Below are 18,393 nucleotides of genomic sequence, written 5' to 3'. Positions count from 1 at the left end.
GCTGTTCTTGTGGTTTTGGTTGAGTTTCCTTGTGTTTTAATCGGTTCATTTGTGCTTCCTTGTGTTGTAATCGGTTCATGTGTATTCTATCTTGTTTTAATCGGTTCATATGCCATATTATGGGTTTCTATATGAGTTTGGCTTGATTACTTGAGTTTTCGTGAGTTCTTAAATGTTAAGAACATTGATCCAATTCTTAGAAAGTGCCTAATCATATTCCAACTCTTGTTGAATCCATAACATGTTCATATTATATCTCTATCATGTTAGTGGAATCACATCATGTGGTATCATGAGTCTAACGTTTGTTCTTATGTGTGTTTGAGTTGTTTTGACACTTTTAATTCAAGAACTTTACATTCTTGTCTTTACCTTTCTGTTTTAGGTTTATTTTTGGGTATTTCTTGCTGTTTTCTTGTTCTTATTACATTGTGTTTGTGTCATTTTGATTTTTGAATCTCTATAAGTTTTGTCAAAGTCATGTTTCTCCAAAAATGTTATCAATTCTATGTAGTCCTTTTGTTGATAATTTTTGTTTCTAGATTTTGTTTTGAGTACAGTTTAATGTGTTTGTTTTCTTGATCCTTTGGTGCTTTTTCTTTTTAGTTTTGAGTTCATACTTGTGTAATAGACCTATACAAGTTCTTAAACATCACTTCTATTATGTCTTTTGAAGTTCTTAATTTTGTTTTTCTTTCCAGTTAGGTTTCCTCTGTTTTCTTGAAAACGTGCTGACTGTTTCGATTTATTGCAATTTCTTGGCTTACTGGAAATTTCTGAAATTCTGGATTTGAGTTCTTGAAAGTGTTATAAAAAAGTAGAAAAAATAAGTACATCAAAATTCCAAGTACAAAAAAAATGATAAATGAAATACGTCCAGTGTGTAATTCTGGCACAAAAAATACGGTAATCTGGCAGTGATTTTCAAAATTTATCACAATTAATTGGCTAACTGTTTTTGTGTAATTCCAGTTCCATTGTTGAGATAAGATCTTGAACTTTCTGTGGTTTAAATTTCATAATCCAGTTTGCTTTATACAGTTCCAGATAAATCTGTAAAGTCACGCACAGTTTATATAAAAAAAATCCAGTAGTTCTGTTTTTGTTTTCTTCATCTATTCTAGTGCTTTTCTTTAGGTTTCTTTTGTGTGCCATCCTTTAATTGAATACCATATTTTTGTTGCTTGTCTTTTCTTCACTATTCTTTGAGTTTGTCATATATCTTGTATTCCTTTTGATATAGTCTTTCTTGTTTACACCTTTTCTTGCTTGTCTTTTATTGTTCTTTAAGTTTGTGGTGTATTGGCTTTGAGAAAGAGTGCTTTTGCTTTGACATATTTCATTTGAGAGTTACAAGACCTCAAGAGCAGATTGGTTGAGGGAAGTATTCTTTCTTGGAGTGTCTTGTGTGCCTTTTAATTTTCAGTACATCCCTATAATTGTTACCTTTGCTAACCTTGTTTTTCTTAATATTGTTTGCTATTGTGTTTGCTGTTTTCTTTGTCCAATGGATACATATTCAAGTGCTGAATCTTCTAAACCACATTCTACTCATAAGGCTTATGTTCTTAATGAGTTAAAAGAAGCAAAACGAGCCCTTGCTCTCAAAGATGAAGCTATGCAAAAGTTGGAAGATAGATTGGCACTTAAGGATGATGTTATGCTAAAAATGGAGGAGAGATTAGCAAAACTTGAATTGAAGCATGAAAGATCCTCACATTCCATCCATGGAAGACATCATTCTCCTAGACATTCTTCCAAAGATTCTTCCAATGCTCACAACCATGGAGAAGATTATAGAAGAAGGAGGCATCACCATCATTCTCATGGAGAAAGCCATCATCATGAACAAAGACATCACCAAGAAGCAAAGCCTCAACTTTCTTTTGTAAAAGTACCAAGCTTTAGTGGTGATATAATTTGTATTTAGATTGGGAGGCTAAATGTGAACAAATTTTTAAAGCCTATGAGGTCAATGATGACCAAAAGGTGAAAATAGCCTCTTTAGAATTCATAGATTATGCTATGAAATGGTGGCATAGTATTGTAATGGACATTGGCTATAACAAGAGACCTCCCGTGGTCTCTTGGAACGATTTGAAAGAGTGTATGCGCCTTAGATTCGTGCCACCACACTTTAGGAAAGACCTATTGTTGAAGCTCCAACGGTTTCAACAAGGAACGCTAAGTGTGGATGCTTATTTTAAGGAGTTAGAAGCGCTTTTACTTAAAGTAAACATGAATGAGAGTGAGGAAGCTATGATAGCTAGGTTTCTGAGTGGTCTAAGAAGGGATATTCAAGATGTTGTTGAACTTCAAGAGTATTCATCTTTGGGATCTTTGGTTCACCTTGCAATGAAGGTTGAATCCCAACTTGCAAAGAAAAATGCTTTCAAAAACTCTCCCAATGATGGTTACTACAACAACTCCTGGAAAAATAAAAAAACATTTTCAAAACTTCCTTCTAAAGATTCTTCTTTCAAATCTAAGGAGTCTAAGCCTTCTACTTCTACTCCTAAATCACCAATCAAATCGTCTAGTAAGAAATGCTTTAAATGTTTGGGTTATGGTCACATTGCTTCTAATTGTCCTTCTAAAAGAAATATGTATGTGCATAATGGCATAGTAGTTAGTGCGCATGATTCCGATTCACCTAGTCATTCTTCACCTTCTAGGCCATCATGTGAGCATGAGAGAAAAAGTCCACTTGAAGGAGATTTGTTGGTTGTGAGACGTCTTCTTGGTCAACTTTTACAACCCTTTGCTGAAAGTCAAAGAGAAAATATTTTTCATACAAGATGTCTCATTCAAAACAACATTTGTTCTTTGATAGTGGATGAGGGTAGTTGTGCCAATGTGGCTAGTACAAGAGTAGTATATAAGATTGGATTGTCTACTATCTCTCATACAAAGCCCTACAAATTACAATGGTTAAGTGAGGTGGGCGAGATCATTGTTAACAAACAAGTCTTCATAAATTTCTCTATTGGTAAATACAAAGATGAGGTCTTGTGTGATGTTGTGCCAATGGAAGCTACACATGTTCTTTTGGGTAGGCCATGGCAATTTGATAGAAAAGTTTTTCATGATGGCTTTACCAATAAACTTTCTTTTGACTTCCATGGACACAAGGTCATATTAAAATCTCTCTCTCCAAGAGAAGTCCATGAGGACCAAATTATTATGAAGAAAAAGAAGGAGAGTGAAAATACAAAAAGTTCTAAGAAGACCCTTCTTATCTCTAGCCATGCAGTCAACAAGGTAATAGTTTCTCACAATCCTATTTTTTTAGCTATTCTTAGACCTCTTGAGTGCAAAAAACTTGAGGATAGTCCACATTGTTTGGATAATTTGGTAGAGGAATTTCATGATGTGTTTCAAGATCCTCCTAAAGGACTTCCACCTTTAAGAGGGATTGAACACCAAATTGATTTAATTCCGGGATCTTCTTTACCAAATCGTCTCGCTTATAGGACCAACCCAAGTAAAACTAGAGAAATTCGCCAACAAGTAGAAGAGTTAATTGCCAAAGGGTGGGTTCAAGATAGTATGAGCCCTTGTGCGATGCCTATCATCCTTGTCCCTAAAAAGGATGTGTCATGGAGGATGTGTTCCAATTATAGGGCCATAAACAACATTACAATCAAATATAGGCATCCCATCCCTAGGCTAGATGATTTGTTGGATGAATTGCATGGTTCACAAATTTTTACCAAAATTGATCTTAAAAGTGGGTATAATCAAATTCGTATTAAACTGAGAAATGAATGGAAAACCTCTTTTAAGACCAACTTTGGCTTGTATGAGTGGTTAGTTATGCCTTTTGGTTTAACTAATGCACCAAGTACATTCATGCATCTCATGCATCATGTTTTAAGACCATTCATTGGCAAGTTTGTGGTTGTTTATTTTGATGATATCCTCATTTATAGCTTGTCTTTGGGTGACCATAAGATGCATGTTAGACAAGTTTTAGAAACCCTTAGGAAAGAACATTTGTATGCTAACCTTGCTAAATGTATGTTTGCACTTGATCATATAGAATTCCTAGGGTTTGTTGTAAGTGTTAAAGGGGTGCATGTAGATCAATCAAAGGTTGTAGCAATTCAAAATTGGCCAACACCCACCAATGTGAATGATGTACGAAGCTTTCATGGCCTTGCTTCTTTTTATAGAAGGTTTGTGAAAGACTTTGGTACAATTCCCGCACCTTTCAATGACATAGTAAAAAAGGATGTGGTTTTTAAGTGGGGAGAAGAGCAACAAAAGGCTTTTGATATTTTGAAAGAAAGATTAACTAATGCTCCCATCTTAGCCCTTCCTAATTTTACTAAAACATTTGAGATAGAATGTGATGCTTTGAATATAGGCATTGGGGTTGTTCTCCTTCAAGAGGGCCACCCCATAGCTTATTTTAGTGAGAAATTGAAAGGTAGTCATCTGAATTATTCCACTTATGATAAAGAGTTATATGCACTTGTTAGAGCTTTGTATACTTGGCAACATTATCTTTTTCCTAAAGAATTTGTGATTCATAGTGATCATGAATCTCTTAAGTATTTGAAAAGCCAAAACAAGCTCAATAAGAGGCATGCTAAGTGGGTGGAATTCCTTGAGCAATTTCCTTATGTGATCAAACACAAGCAAGGAAAAATTAATATTGTGGCCGATGCACTTTCTAGACACTATACCTTGCTCAATCTTTTAGGTACCCAATATCTTGGGTTTGATCACATCAAGGAACTTTATCATGATGACCTTGATTTTTCTCTTATCTATCAAGAGTGTGCTAAGGGAGGACACAAAGATTTTTTTATACAAGATGGGTTTCTTTTTAAAGGTAAGAGACTTTTTGTGCCCCAAAGCTCTATTAGCCAATCTCTTGTTAGAGAAGCACGTGAGGGTGGATTAATGGGACATTTTGGGATAGCCAAAACTTTAGATGTTTTACATGAGCATTTCTTTTGGCCTCATATGCGAAAATGTGTTCATAACTTGTGTGATAAATGTATTGCATGTCGTAAGGCTAAATCTAGAGTGCAACCCCATGGTTTATATACCCCTCTGCCTATCCCTACAAGGCCTTGTGTTGATATTTCTATGGATTTTATCTTAGGACTACCCAATACATCAAAGGGTAAGGATTCCATCTTTGTGGTAGTGGATTGTTTTTAAAAAATGGCTAATTTAATTCCTTGCCACAAAGTGGATGATGCGTGTCATATTGCAAATCTCTTCTTTAAGGAAGTTGTTCGTTTACATGGACTTCCTAGAAGTATAGTATCCGATAGGGATTCCAAGTTCTTGAGTCACTTTTGGAAGACCTTGTGGGGGAAACTTGGCACTAAACTTTTATTTTCTACTACTTGTCACCCCCAAACTGATGGTCAAACTGAAGTGGTCAATCGAACTTTGGGCCAAATGTTGCGATGCTTTATTTCCTGGAATCCAAGGGTTTGGGAGAATTTACTACCACATGTTGAGTTTGCCTATAATAGAGCAATAAATTCTACCACATCCCATTCTCCTTTTGAGGTTGTATATGGGTTCAACCCCCTAACACCTCTTCATCTTCTTCCTATTCCTATACTTGATGATGTGTTATGCAAGGATGGTTGTGAAAAGGCTTTTTTTATAAAAGATTTGCATAATGACATCAAGTTACGAATTGAGAAGAAAGTTGGCAAGTATGCTGAACATGCCAACAAAAGGAGGAAAGCATTATTGTTTGATGTTGGTGATTGGGTTTGGCTTCACTTGAGAAAGGATCGTTTTCCTAATCAAAGGAGTCCAAACTTATATGCCTCGTGGTGATGGACCTTTTCAAGTCCTAAAGAGGATTAATGATAATGCTTATCAGTTAGATATGCCTGATACGTTTCTTGGTAGTCATACTTTTAATATAAGTGATCTAACTCCTTTTTCTGTAGGTCTTCAAAATTCGTGGTCGAATTCTCTCCAACTCGGGGAGTATGATGGAGATCAAGAAGAAGAAGAGAATGAGATTGAAGTTAAAGATGCTCCAAGACATATTAGCTCATCATCCTTTTTACCTCAAAAGATTACAAGGAGCAAAGCTAAAGAGTTAGGAAGTAGACTTCAAATGTTTTCTCTTTTTGTAGTTTCTTTTGTATAAAATTTAAAATACCTAGAGTAGTGTTTAGGAAGGTGCTAAAGAGGGAAACCTAAGACACCTCTTGTGTATAGCATCTATAGGCGTTAGCTTTAGGAAAAGTCTAAAAGGTGCCTCTTCACTTTCCATTTTAGGCGCTAGAAGTGGAAGAGTTGTAGGCTACTTTGGAAAGCTTCTCTTGTAAGTTTCTTTGTATTTGGTGACCGGTCCTTTCCCCTATAAAAGGAGGGCTTGAGTCTTTGAAATAATAGAATTGATTTTTGAGTAAAGAACCTCTCCCAAATTGGTGAGTGAATTGAGAGAGACTTGTGTCTTCTTCTCTTCTAGTCTTATCTTGAGTGCATTCTTGGACTCTCAAGTGGCGGCAACTACACTCATCTTGAAGCCTTTTCATCCTTCAAGTGGCGTGCACATCTCCAAGAGGTACAACCACATAAGTTGTTGTCTATGTTGTTTTCAGTCTTTTCAATCGGTAGAACTTGCTTATTTTGTGTTTTTGTTCGGTAGTTTCTTCTAGCTTGCTGTTCTTGTGGTTTTGGTTGAGTTTCCTTGTGTTTTAATCGGTTCATTTGTGTTTCCTTGTGTTTTAATCGGTTCATTTGTATTCTATCTTGTTTTAATCGGTTCATATGCCATATTATAGGTTTCTATATGAGTTTGGCTTGGTTACTTGAGTTTTCGTGAGTTCTTGAATGTTAAGAACATTGATCCAATTCTTAGAAAGTGCCTAATCATATTCCAACTCTTGTCGAATCCATAACATGTTCATATTATATCTCTATCATGTTAGTGGAATCACATCACGAGTACTCCACGACGCGGAAGTGAGATATCAAACAATTGAAAAAGTCGTGTTGGCCTTAATTATAACCGCACAACGTATGCAAATGTATTTTCAGAATCACCAGGTCATAGTTAAGACTAACTATCCTATTATGAAGATTCTAATGAAACCAGACTTGATAGGACGAATGATAAGATGTGCCATCGAATTATCAGAATTCCATATTTAGTACCAACCCAGGGGTGCACTCAAATCACAAGTCCTTGCCGACTTTGCATCCGAACTTGCTCCACAACCGGTTGAAGAAGAACACTCTCGGTGGATGCTATACATTGACGGTTCTTCAAACAGCCGGTCATGCGGAGCTGGGGTGGTATTAGAAGGACTGGGTGAAATCATTGTGGAACAAGCTTTAAAATTTGAGTTCAAAGCTTCGAATAATCAGGCTATCATAGCCGGTCTTTACCTGGCTATTGAGTTAGAAGTAACTAGGTTAACTTGCAAAAGCGATTCACGGCTAGTGGTCGGGCAGATCACAGAGGAATGCGAAGTTTGAGAAACGTTACTTCAGCAGTACTTTCTATTACGAAGTGGACTTTAAGGCTAACTCAATCCCATAAAACCGGCTCAATAAGGTCAGGTTTGCACCCACTTATATACTATGAAAGACTCTAATCTCTAGTTGATGTGGGATCTCCAACACACCCCCTCACGCCGAGACTGCCAACTCGTGCGTGGGACTATATATTATGGGTGGTACGATAGGCCCGATAGCGGGTGGCACGATAGGCCCAACACAAACACTCGCTAGGATAGACTCAAAATGGCTCTGATACCATATTACGAAGTGGACTTTAAGCCTAACTCAACCCCATAAAACCGGCTCAATAAGGTGAGGTTTGCACCCACTTATATACTATGAAAGGCTCTAATCTCTAGTCGATGTGGGGTCTCCAACATGATACCATATTAAAGGAAAAGAAAGAATAGGATAAATCCTTTGTGTGTATTGAACACATAGCGTTATGTTTATATAGGAAAAGAAACATAAGGGCTAAACCCATTACATAAATATGAGATATCTAACAATATCTATAACATCTCATAATATCAAATAATATATAATTTTATCTAATAATATCTAATTTTATCTAATAATATCTAATTTTATCTAATAATATCTAATTTTATCTAATAATATCTAACACTCCCCCTCAAGCTGGTGCATATAGATCATATGTACCCAGCTTATTACAAATGTAATCAATCCTAGGCCCTCGTAAGGGTTTAGTAAAAATATCTGCTAATTGATTATTTGAATTAACAAACTCAATCTTGATATCTCCCAATATAATCTTTTCACGAATGAAATGACAATCAATCTCAATATGTTTTGTCCTTTCATGAAAAATTGGATTTGAGCTAATATGAAGAGCAGTATGATTATCACATATAAGTGTCATTTGATTAACCTCCCCAAATTGCAATTCTTTAAGTAACTATTTAAGCCAAATAAGCTCACAAGTAGCCGAGGCCATAGCTCTATATTCTGCTTCTGCACTAGATCTTGCCACAACACTTTGTTTCTTGCTCTTCCAAGAGATCAAGTTATCACCAATGGAGACATAATAACCAGAAGTTGATTTTCTATCAGATGGAGATCCTGCCTAATCAACATTTGAATAACAAACGACTTTAGTATGGTTATTATGACCATATAACAAACCTTTTCCAGGAGAGCCTTTAATGTACTTCACTATACGAATGACTGCGTTCCAATGATCTTCACATGGACTCACCACACTGACTGCAAAGGAAATATCAGGACGAGTAATAGTGAGATAGTTCAATTTTCCAACTAATCTCCTGTACTTCTCAGGATCTGAAAGAGGCTCCCCCTGATTGGGTAGAAGCTTGACATTGGGATCCATGGGAGTATCAATAGATTTCGAATTCATCAACCCGATTTCCTCCAAAATATTTAATGCATATTTTCTTTGAGAGATAACAATACCAGTATTGGATTGTGCTACCTCAATCCCCAAGAAATATCTGAGTTTGCCAAGATCTTTGGTCTGAAAGTGTTGACAAAGGTGTTGTTTTACTTGTGAGATGCCATGGTGATCACTGCCTGTAAGAACAATGCCATCAACATATACTACAAGATAGATACACCCAACATTCGAGTGACGATAAAAAACTGAATGATCTCCTTCACTGCGAGTCATACCAAATTGTTGAACAACATTGCTAAATTTTCCAAACCAAGCCCTAGGATATTGCTTGAGGCCATATAAGGATTTGCGAAGACGACATACCAATCCAGAAGACTCCCCCTGAGCAACAAAACTGAGAGGTTGCTCCATATAAATTTCTTCCTACAAATCCCCATTAAGAAAATCATTTTTGACATCCAGTTGATAAAGAGGCCATTGTTGAAGAGCAGCCATAGCTATGAATAAGCGAACATAGGCCATCTTTGCTACTGGAGAAAAAGTATCACCATAGTCTAAACCAAAAATTTGGGTATAACCCTTAATCATAAGACGAGCTTTGAGACGATCAATAGTACCATCAAGACCAACTTTGATAGCAAAAATCCACCTGCAACCAAAACAGATTTCCTAGATGGTAAAGGAACAAGTTCCCAAGTTCCATTATTCTGAAGCACATCCATTAAATCAAGCATGGCCTGACGCCAACCAGGATAAGCTAAGGCATCACCTACAAATTTTGGAATGGATACAGAAGAAATAGACGAAAGGCAGGTATAAAAGGGTTGAGATAGTCTATGGTAACTCAAAGCAGTATAATGTGGAGAGGGATTACGAGTAAAATGTATACCTTTATGGATAGCAATAGGAAGATCAGGTTCAACAGTCGGAGGTTCGATTGTAGGAGTCGAAGGGGGATGAGGTGTTGGCACTGGAATAAAGTCTGCTGATGGACGATAAGACGTTTGACGACGACTATACACCTGAAGAGTTGGTGGCGGTGGTGAATCGTTAGGTGCACTAGGCACAACAAGAGGAATATTAACTTGATTAGATGAAGAAATTGAAGAAGAAGGACAAGACTTAAAGTAAAGGGAAGATTCATTGAATGTGACATCTGCTGAAATAAAATAACGGTTTAAGGACGGTGAGAAACATTTATATCCTTTTTGTGATCTAGTGAACCCTAAAAAGACACATTTGTGTGACTTAGGAGATAATTTATCAAGACCAGGACTAAAATTATGAACAAAACATGTGGACCCAAAAACTTTGGGAGGTAAAGAGTGGAGAGGGTCATGTGGAAATAAAATAGAATGAGGAATTTTGTTATCTAAAACTGAAGATGACATGCGATGAATGAGATAACATGCACTAAGAACAACATCACCCCAAAAACGCTGAGGAACATCACCATGGATTAAAATAGTACGAGTTGTTTCAACAAGATGTCTATTCTTGCGCTCAGCTACCCCATTTTGTTGAGGTGTATAAGCACATGAAGTTTGATGAAGAATACCATGAGAAGCCATAAAATTTTTAAAAGAATGAGAAAGATACTCACGTCCATTATCACTGCGCAAAATTCGGATGGAAATTCCAAATTGATTTTTAATTTCATTGTAAAATATTTGAAATATAGAAAACAACTCAGAACGGTTTTTCATTAAAAATACCCAAATACATCTTGAATAATCATCAATAAAAGTAACAAAATTCTGAAATCCTAAATTAGACTTAATACTGTTGAAGATGGATGAAGCCTCTTCTCTACCTAGTGTTAGTATGTGTTTGATGTAGAAAAATAGCTAGTTTTGTTGTGATGTTTGTAATAGGTTTAGATGATCTTGTATGTAGGCTTGTATTTGTGTAATGTTGCCTTTTGCTACATGATCTATCCTAGATGCCTAACCAAGCCTAGATCAAGCACATGATGTGGTTAAATGGTTTTTGAAAAGTTTTTTAAAGTGCTTTTAAAAGTTTTAAATCAGTACACAAATAAATCTGTTTTATGGAGAAAGAATCGGTTTATTTCTTCTCTGTTAAAAGGATTTTCTAAAATTCTGATAAAACACCACAGGTAAAGATTAGTTAGTTATTTCAGTTAAAACTGAGCTGGCCTATTTGCTATCATTTAATCTGTTTCACTGTGAAAGAATCAATTTGCTCTTTGGTCAGTTGAAAGGTTTTTCACAAGTTAGTTAGGGCACCAAAGGTACAACTCAGACAGTTATTTCAGTTAACTGAGTTGGCGGTTTTCACAAAATAAATCTGTTAAGTTCAAAAATGAATCTGTTGTTTTCATAACTGCTTTTCAACTGTTTTTTGAAAAGAAGTTAGAAACAGTTTTCTATATAAAGAAAAGTCTCTCTCACATGAAAAAGTGCTGAGCAATTACGTTTTTGACAGAGATCAAACAATTTCCATGTGAGAAGAAGGATTGAAAGATTTTTGAAAGGTTTTCCAAAGAGATTTTCAAGTGTGCTTGTTCTAGGAAACCTTTGATCTTGGTGAAGGTGCTGGTGCAGTTTTGCAGCAAATTGAACTACTGGTTTTGAGTTCTTGCATCTTCTTTTCAGGTGTAATCTTTCCTTTATTCTGTTTTGTAAAGGTGTATGTGTTAGTCACTCCTTGATAGGGTTTCTTGGAGTGCAAGGTGTGCTGAAATAGGGTTTATCAGCATTGTTGGTGTTGTTCTTGTAGTGTTCAAGAACTGCTGAGTTTGTAAGTAATTGGTACTGTTTTTAGTGGATTCCACCTTGGGGTAAGGTGAGACTGGACGTAGCTCTGTATGAGTGAACCAGTATAAAAACTTGTGTACTTTTTCTTCTCATCCCTGCACTCATCTCTAGTTTTGCTTAATTCTGTCAAGAACTAAATCTGTTCTTTTGAAATTGAATCTGTTAATTCTGGGTTTAAGTAAGAGCTGTTCTTCCTGATTTGTTAAAGCTTTCTAATCACAAACAAGGAAGTTGTATATGATGGTTTAAGTGATCTGTGAACAAACAGTCTATGCATTAAAATCTGTGAAAGAATCATTCTCCTTAGAACCTTGTGTTGAGTAAAATTGTTTGATCTTTAAGCATAGCTGTATCCTTCATCCTCATAATATTCAGCTGATCTGACTCTGTTATAATCCTCTGTTGATCACAATTTTATATTGAACAAATTCAAATTGTGCTAGACTGCTCTGAAGAATCAATCTGTTTTATGTAAAAACAATATGTTCTTTTTGCCTCTGGAATACTGAAAATTGTATGTTTTTGCGAAAAATTTATAAGCTCAATTCACCCCTCCCCTCTTGAACTTAGACACTAATAGATCCAACAAATACGACTTGGTCCCCAAATGTCAGAGTGAACTAAGGCAAAAGGAGATGAAGCACGTTGTGAGACACTACTAGGAAAAGAACTATGAATGTGCTTCCCTAACTGACACGACTCACACAATAAAGTAGACATATTAGACAAACTTGGAACAAGCTGCTGCATCTTGGCAAGACTAGGATGACCCAACCGAGCATGAATGAGAGATGGAGAATTCATAATTGCACCAACATGTGCAGAGATCTGTAGTTGATAAAGTTCGTGAGACTCACATCCGATGGCAATCATCCGTCCCGAACTCCGATCCTGTAAAGTAACAAAATCTTTGGTAAAAGAAATAACACAATCAAGGGAACGGGTGAGACGACTAATGGGTAATAAGTTAAATGGAGACCCAGAGCCATACAGAACATTATCAATAGATAAAGAAGAAAAAAGATTAATAGTACCAACACCAAGTGATGGTACCCTATATCCATTGGCCATGGTAACCGAAGGTAAATAACCCGTAGTAGATAGGGAAGAGAAAAATGATTTATTACCAGTAATGTGATTAGTGGCACCTGAATCTAGAACCCAAGGGCCATGGGAAGTGGAGTGAGTGAGGCCAACAAAAAATGTACCTGAATGTGCAACAGAAGCCGTAGAACTAGGGTTCTTACGATCCTCATACCATTTAAGAAATTCATTGAAAATAGCAGGCTGGCCTAGGGTATCAATTGAAGTATGGTCCATGGTAGAAGGTTGCACAAGGGTAATTTGAGTTTCCAGTGACGGCTCCGGCGACTGCTCCGACGAGGTGGTGGTAGCTCCGACGAGATAGTGGGGCGGTGGCTGGAAAATTCCAGTGAATAGTGGGTTCACCAATAAAAATTGAACCATAAACCCTTACCTTATGCTCTAGATACCATATTAAAGGAAAAGAAAGAATAGGGTAAATCCGTTGTGTGTATTGAACACATAGGGTTATGTTTATATAGGAAAAGAAACATATGGGCTAAGCCCATTACATAAATACTAGATATCTAACAATATCTATAATATCTCATAATATCAAATAATATCTAATTATATATAATAATATCTTACACTTTCACTTTGTGCGAAATCTCTTAACTAAGTTTGAAGAGGTGTCTTTCCAACACGTCCGACGAGAAAATAACACTCGTGCGGATGCCCTTTCTCGATTGGCCACCACCAAACAGAAAGGAGTTCACCGGTCGGTCATACATGTAACTTTGAATAAACCCAGTGTTAGTACAGAGGAATGCATGACGATTGACACCCAACCCAATTGGATGACCCTCATCAAACAATACTTAACTAATGGAATATGTGACCCACATTTAGAGAAAATGATGAAGCAACAGGCTGCCCGATTTGTACTTATTGACCAAGACCTTTACAGGCGAGGGTACACTCGCCCACTCTTAAAATGCCTCAATCTAGACCAGGTCACCTATGTCATGAAGGAATTACATTAAGGAGTTTGCGGATTTCACTCTGGAGCACGAACCATGGCTGCCAAAGTGTTACGGGTCGGGTATTATTGGCCGATCGTATAGGGAGATTGCACCGGTTTGTCCGCAAATGTGTAAAATGCCAAGAATACGACACTTTGTCACACCAGAAGCCTGAGAATCTACATTACATCTTATCTCCATGGTCGTTCGTGAAATGGGGAATGGATATAATTGGACCCTTTACACTTGGCAAAGGACAATGTAAATTTCTGCTGGTCGGCATCGACTACTTCACTAAGTAGATTGGGGTCGAACCCTTGACAACGATAACCGCACGAAACGTCCAAAACTTCGTGTGGAAGAATATCGTCTGTCGATTTGGTCTACCTCAGGTTATCATCACCGATAACGGTCGACAATTTACTGATCGAGGCTTAGCAGAGTTCTACGAGAAACTTAATATTAAACATGTTCCAAGTTCAGTCGAACATCCGCAAACCAACGGGCAAGCAAAGGCTGTCAATAAAGCCATTCTTAATGAGCTCAAAAAGAGACTCGACCCAACCAATGGAAATTGGACCGAAGAACTTCTGGAGGTTTTGTGGGCCTACTGGTGTACCCCGTAGTCTACGACTCAAGAAACCCCCTACAGTATGACGTACGGCACTGAGGCCATGATTCCTGTCGAAACAGGTGAGCTCTCACTACAACGACAAACGCTAGATCTAGAATTATATAAGGAAAGCCTATTGGTCGACCTTGACCTTATCAACGATCTAAGAGATAAATGCAGAATACGAGAGGAAGCATGTAAGATGCGGGTGGCAAGACGATACGACTCGAAGGCACGAAGCTTCCAGAAAGGAGATTTAGTTTGGCACATGCGGAATGAAACTCGGAAGGACGGTGGAAAATCTTGAGCAACTGGGAAGGTCCATTCTGCATTACCAACGCAGCAGTTGGAGGAGCATATCGTTTAGAATATTTATCAGGAAAATATGTACCAAGAACGTGGAATGCCACGAATCTCAAATTTTATTACAGCTAATGAATAAACGTTAGTGTACTCTTTCCTCGCTCGGTTGTTTTATCCCTAAGGAGGGTTTTCTACCGAGAAGCTTTTAATGAGGCACTTTGAAAACTATGGTTCTTATATCTATCTCTATGTTTACACCGAAGCGTTCGGTTAGCACTTAATAACTTAATTATTATTCACCAAAACCTTTGGTCAGAAACCAATAACCTAATCGTTATTTACCGAAGCGTTCTGTCAGCACTTAATAACTTAATTGTTATTCACCAAAACCTCTGGTCAGAAACCAATAACCTAATCATTATTTACCGGAGCGTTCGGTCAGCACTTAATAACTTAATTGTTATTCACCAAAACCTTTGGTCAGAAACTGTTCCTGCCGGTTGATCTAAACCATCTTCGTGCGTCTACGTCACTCTCACGTTCAGAATCCCTGCGCTTGCATGCACTTTCCCTTTGATGAATGCCTGAAAACACAAAGACAAAGGGCGCTCTAAAGGTCGTTTGCACTCCGACGCTCAAGACAATCTTAGGGCTAGGAAACACCAAATCTGTTTAACGTAAGACTATAACTGTGTGTGTTAAGCGGCACAAATGAATAGCGTACCTTACTAAGTATGTTACTTCCCTTTATATAGGCTGAAACTAGGGTTTCCACTTTACCCAAAATGGGCTTTCTGAGGGGGTGGGCCCAACACTGTCGTTACCCACTCTTACGATAACCTAGCGCGTGGGGTTCCCTAACTAGAGTGCAACCTCTGACGGGATGACCACCTGGATGCCTCTTCGTGCACCTGATCTCTGGGGCCACCTGCCTTGGGAGCGCCCTAGCTGTTCATGTGTCATGCATGCAACTAACCCCTGGAACGTGCCCCTCACAGGTCGCATCTTTCCAGAGGCTTTATACTTGTGTTACGCCTAAACGCGTCATCCACTCCACACGCATGGACCCTCGTGACCTAGGCTTCTCCCTCACTGAAAACTAGCGTGTGGTCTGGGATCCACCTCTCGTGGCCCAGCTCTGTTGTTCGTGTCCTCGATGTCCGACCTCTCCACACTGATTAGTGGTACGTCGGTACATCCTGGTGACCGATGTCTGACCACTCTTTGGTTCCTTGGCACTCGTGCCTCGGGAGATACTGACCCACGCCCCTCGTGGGACCCTGCTTACGTGGCCCCAACATCAATAGTGGTCAATGACGCCCGAGGACTGGTCGGTACAACTATTAACTTATCATGACTCTTGGGCCCGCCTTCCGTGGCCCTTTACAACGCTCAGGATAGCAATATCAGAGACTAACCAATTCCCTGGTAGGTGCGTCTGAGGCCCACCTCTCGTGGCCCCCTTCCATTACCAAGCATCGATGTGCGATGTCTGAGGTTAGTCTCTAGGTCGTTGACCGAGGACTGGTCGAGACACAAGCCCCTCAGTCTCGAGTTGTAACTTGTTTCAGCGAAGAGACTAAGTGATCGCATTGCGCGACCTACGTGACATTGGGTAACAGGCGTGAACAGTACACCGAAGTAACATCTCATTATTCCTCACTAATCAACGTACACGTGTCACGATCGACGGCTGGGACTTGTTGGCGCTCGAACTTCTTCGTGCACTTTTCAAACACTTTAACCCTTACGCTCCCACCACTGTTTCATTACTTTCACTTACGTGAACCTTCACTTAGCTTTCTGCGAAGAAAAACGCTCTCTTCTCTTTCCTTCGAAACTCAAACCCTTGAGCTTCAATACTCGAAAGGTATGATTTTTATTTGCCGATTACCTTGCCATTTACGATTTCATTGCTTGTAACATGATTATAACTGCCTGGGACTGTTTATGATTTATGCATCTCTCTGCACATTTATTTCTAATGTTCATGTTTCGAGCCTTTGTTTTCTGGCCTTCTTCTGGTTCTATCGAGTTAGGCCACTTTCGACCTTCTAAAGTTTTTCTTCTTCTTTTTAGCTTTCTTATCCGAGATGACCAAACGAGCCAAACGAGTTCCCGAACCGACTTCTTCCTCGGAATCCAATTCCACTTCGGCCTCATTGTCGTCCCCTGTTCCATCTTCTTCGCCAGTCCCTCCCCCTCCTACCTCGTTTTATAAGTCTCTATATCGCTAGGCACCGGTGGACCTTTTAGAGGAAATGTCCAACTTTACAACCCTTGAAAGCATAGCGACCTATAGGAAGAAGAAATCCTGCCATTTATCGTGCGTCTTTGGCAAAGACCACAATAAATTTGTGCGGATGGTGGCTTGTCGCAAGGGTGAGCCAGTATGTTCTGACGAAGCTTTTGACCCTGAAGACCCTTTCTGTTTCATTTATTCCACCATCTTTCAAAGACTAGAGCTTCGGTTACCCTTTACCCCTTTCGAGCGCACACTTCTGACCGAGGTGAATGTTGCCCCCGCCGAACTACATCCCAACAGTTGGGCGTTCATGAGGGCTTTTGCCATTCTTTGTTGCAACCTCGGCCTTACGCCGTCCATAGACACTTTCCTTTATTTCTTCGAGGTTAAAGATTTAGGGAAAAAGTTGTGGGTCAATTTCAATGGTGTGGCTGGGAGGGTGCTCTTAACGCTCTTCTAGCAATCATACAAGGGGTTCAAGAAGAACTTCTTCAAAGTTCGCAACAATCGGAGGGACCCCTCTCTTCTAGATGGGTTTCCCTTATATTGGACGGAGAAGCCAAACCTTCAGAGAGCCCAGAGTCTTGAGGATCTTTCCCCTCAAAAGCGAGGTGTATGCGAGCTTCTCTCTGGGCTCTCTGCCTCTTTGAACACTTTGGAGCTACTCAAGCGTGAGTTTAGCCCCAAAGATCTTGAAACCTATATCGGTACTCTTTTGTTCCCATGCTTCTTACTTTGTCCCATTTTTACCTGCATACTTGTCTTGTTTACTTTATCCCGCATTGACTTGTTGCTTTTACACAGATATGGGCTTCAACAAAGACAAGAAGAAGAAGTTGCCCGACCTCTTGGCCAAGCGAAGGGCGGTTGCTACTGAGGCGAGCCCTTCAACGCCCCTAACCCCTTCATCTTCGGCTGCGCCTGCTTTCCACCCAACCAATCTGACCCCTGTCGTTGTTGAGCTTGGAGGGGCAGTGGCAGTCGAGTCTGATGACGAAGATACGTGCACCGATCTCGTCTTCAAACGACCAAGGGTGGGCGAGACCGCGGCGCCTTCAACCTCCGCCTTTGTCGGAACCCCAACCTTCGTGGACCATCCCCCTAGTGCCTCATCCCCGCTTCAAGTTGTTGCTCTCGAGGGTGGGGGAGAGAGTGCCCCCGAAGGCCAAGAGATGCCATCCACCTCACCACTTCCCTTGTTGTTTCATTGACGGCCAAATCGTGCCACGAGAATGACTCCCCTTTGTAATTCTATTTTTGTTGACAATCAAGCTTTCTTGCATGTATTTATCTCTTTTTTTTTAACTGTTGCCTTTATTCGCTTCGCTCTCCATATAGCGCCTCTGATTTAGGTTCGCCCTTTAGGTAGCACATTTGCTTGTTCAACCTTGAAGTTAATACGCAAGAGGGGACGTATGTCTGCCCCCCTCCCCCCCCCCCCCCTTGATGTTTCTACCCCAAGTGATCGGTACTTTCGCGATTTCACCCTTGTTGTATAAAGTCAAGGGATAGTTGATCTCGACCTTGCTACA

This window comes from Phaseolus vulgaris, chromosome 3 (assembly GCF_051622355.1).
Source record: "Phaseolus vulgaris cultivar YP4 chromosome 3, ASM5162235v1, whole genome shotgun sequence".
Taxonomy (NCBI): Eukaryota; Viridiplantae; Streptophyta; class Magnoliopsida; order Fabales; family Fabaceae; genus Phaseolus; species Phaseolus vulgaris.
This window is presented reverse-complemented; position numbering follows the sequence as displayed.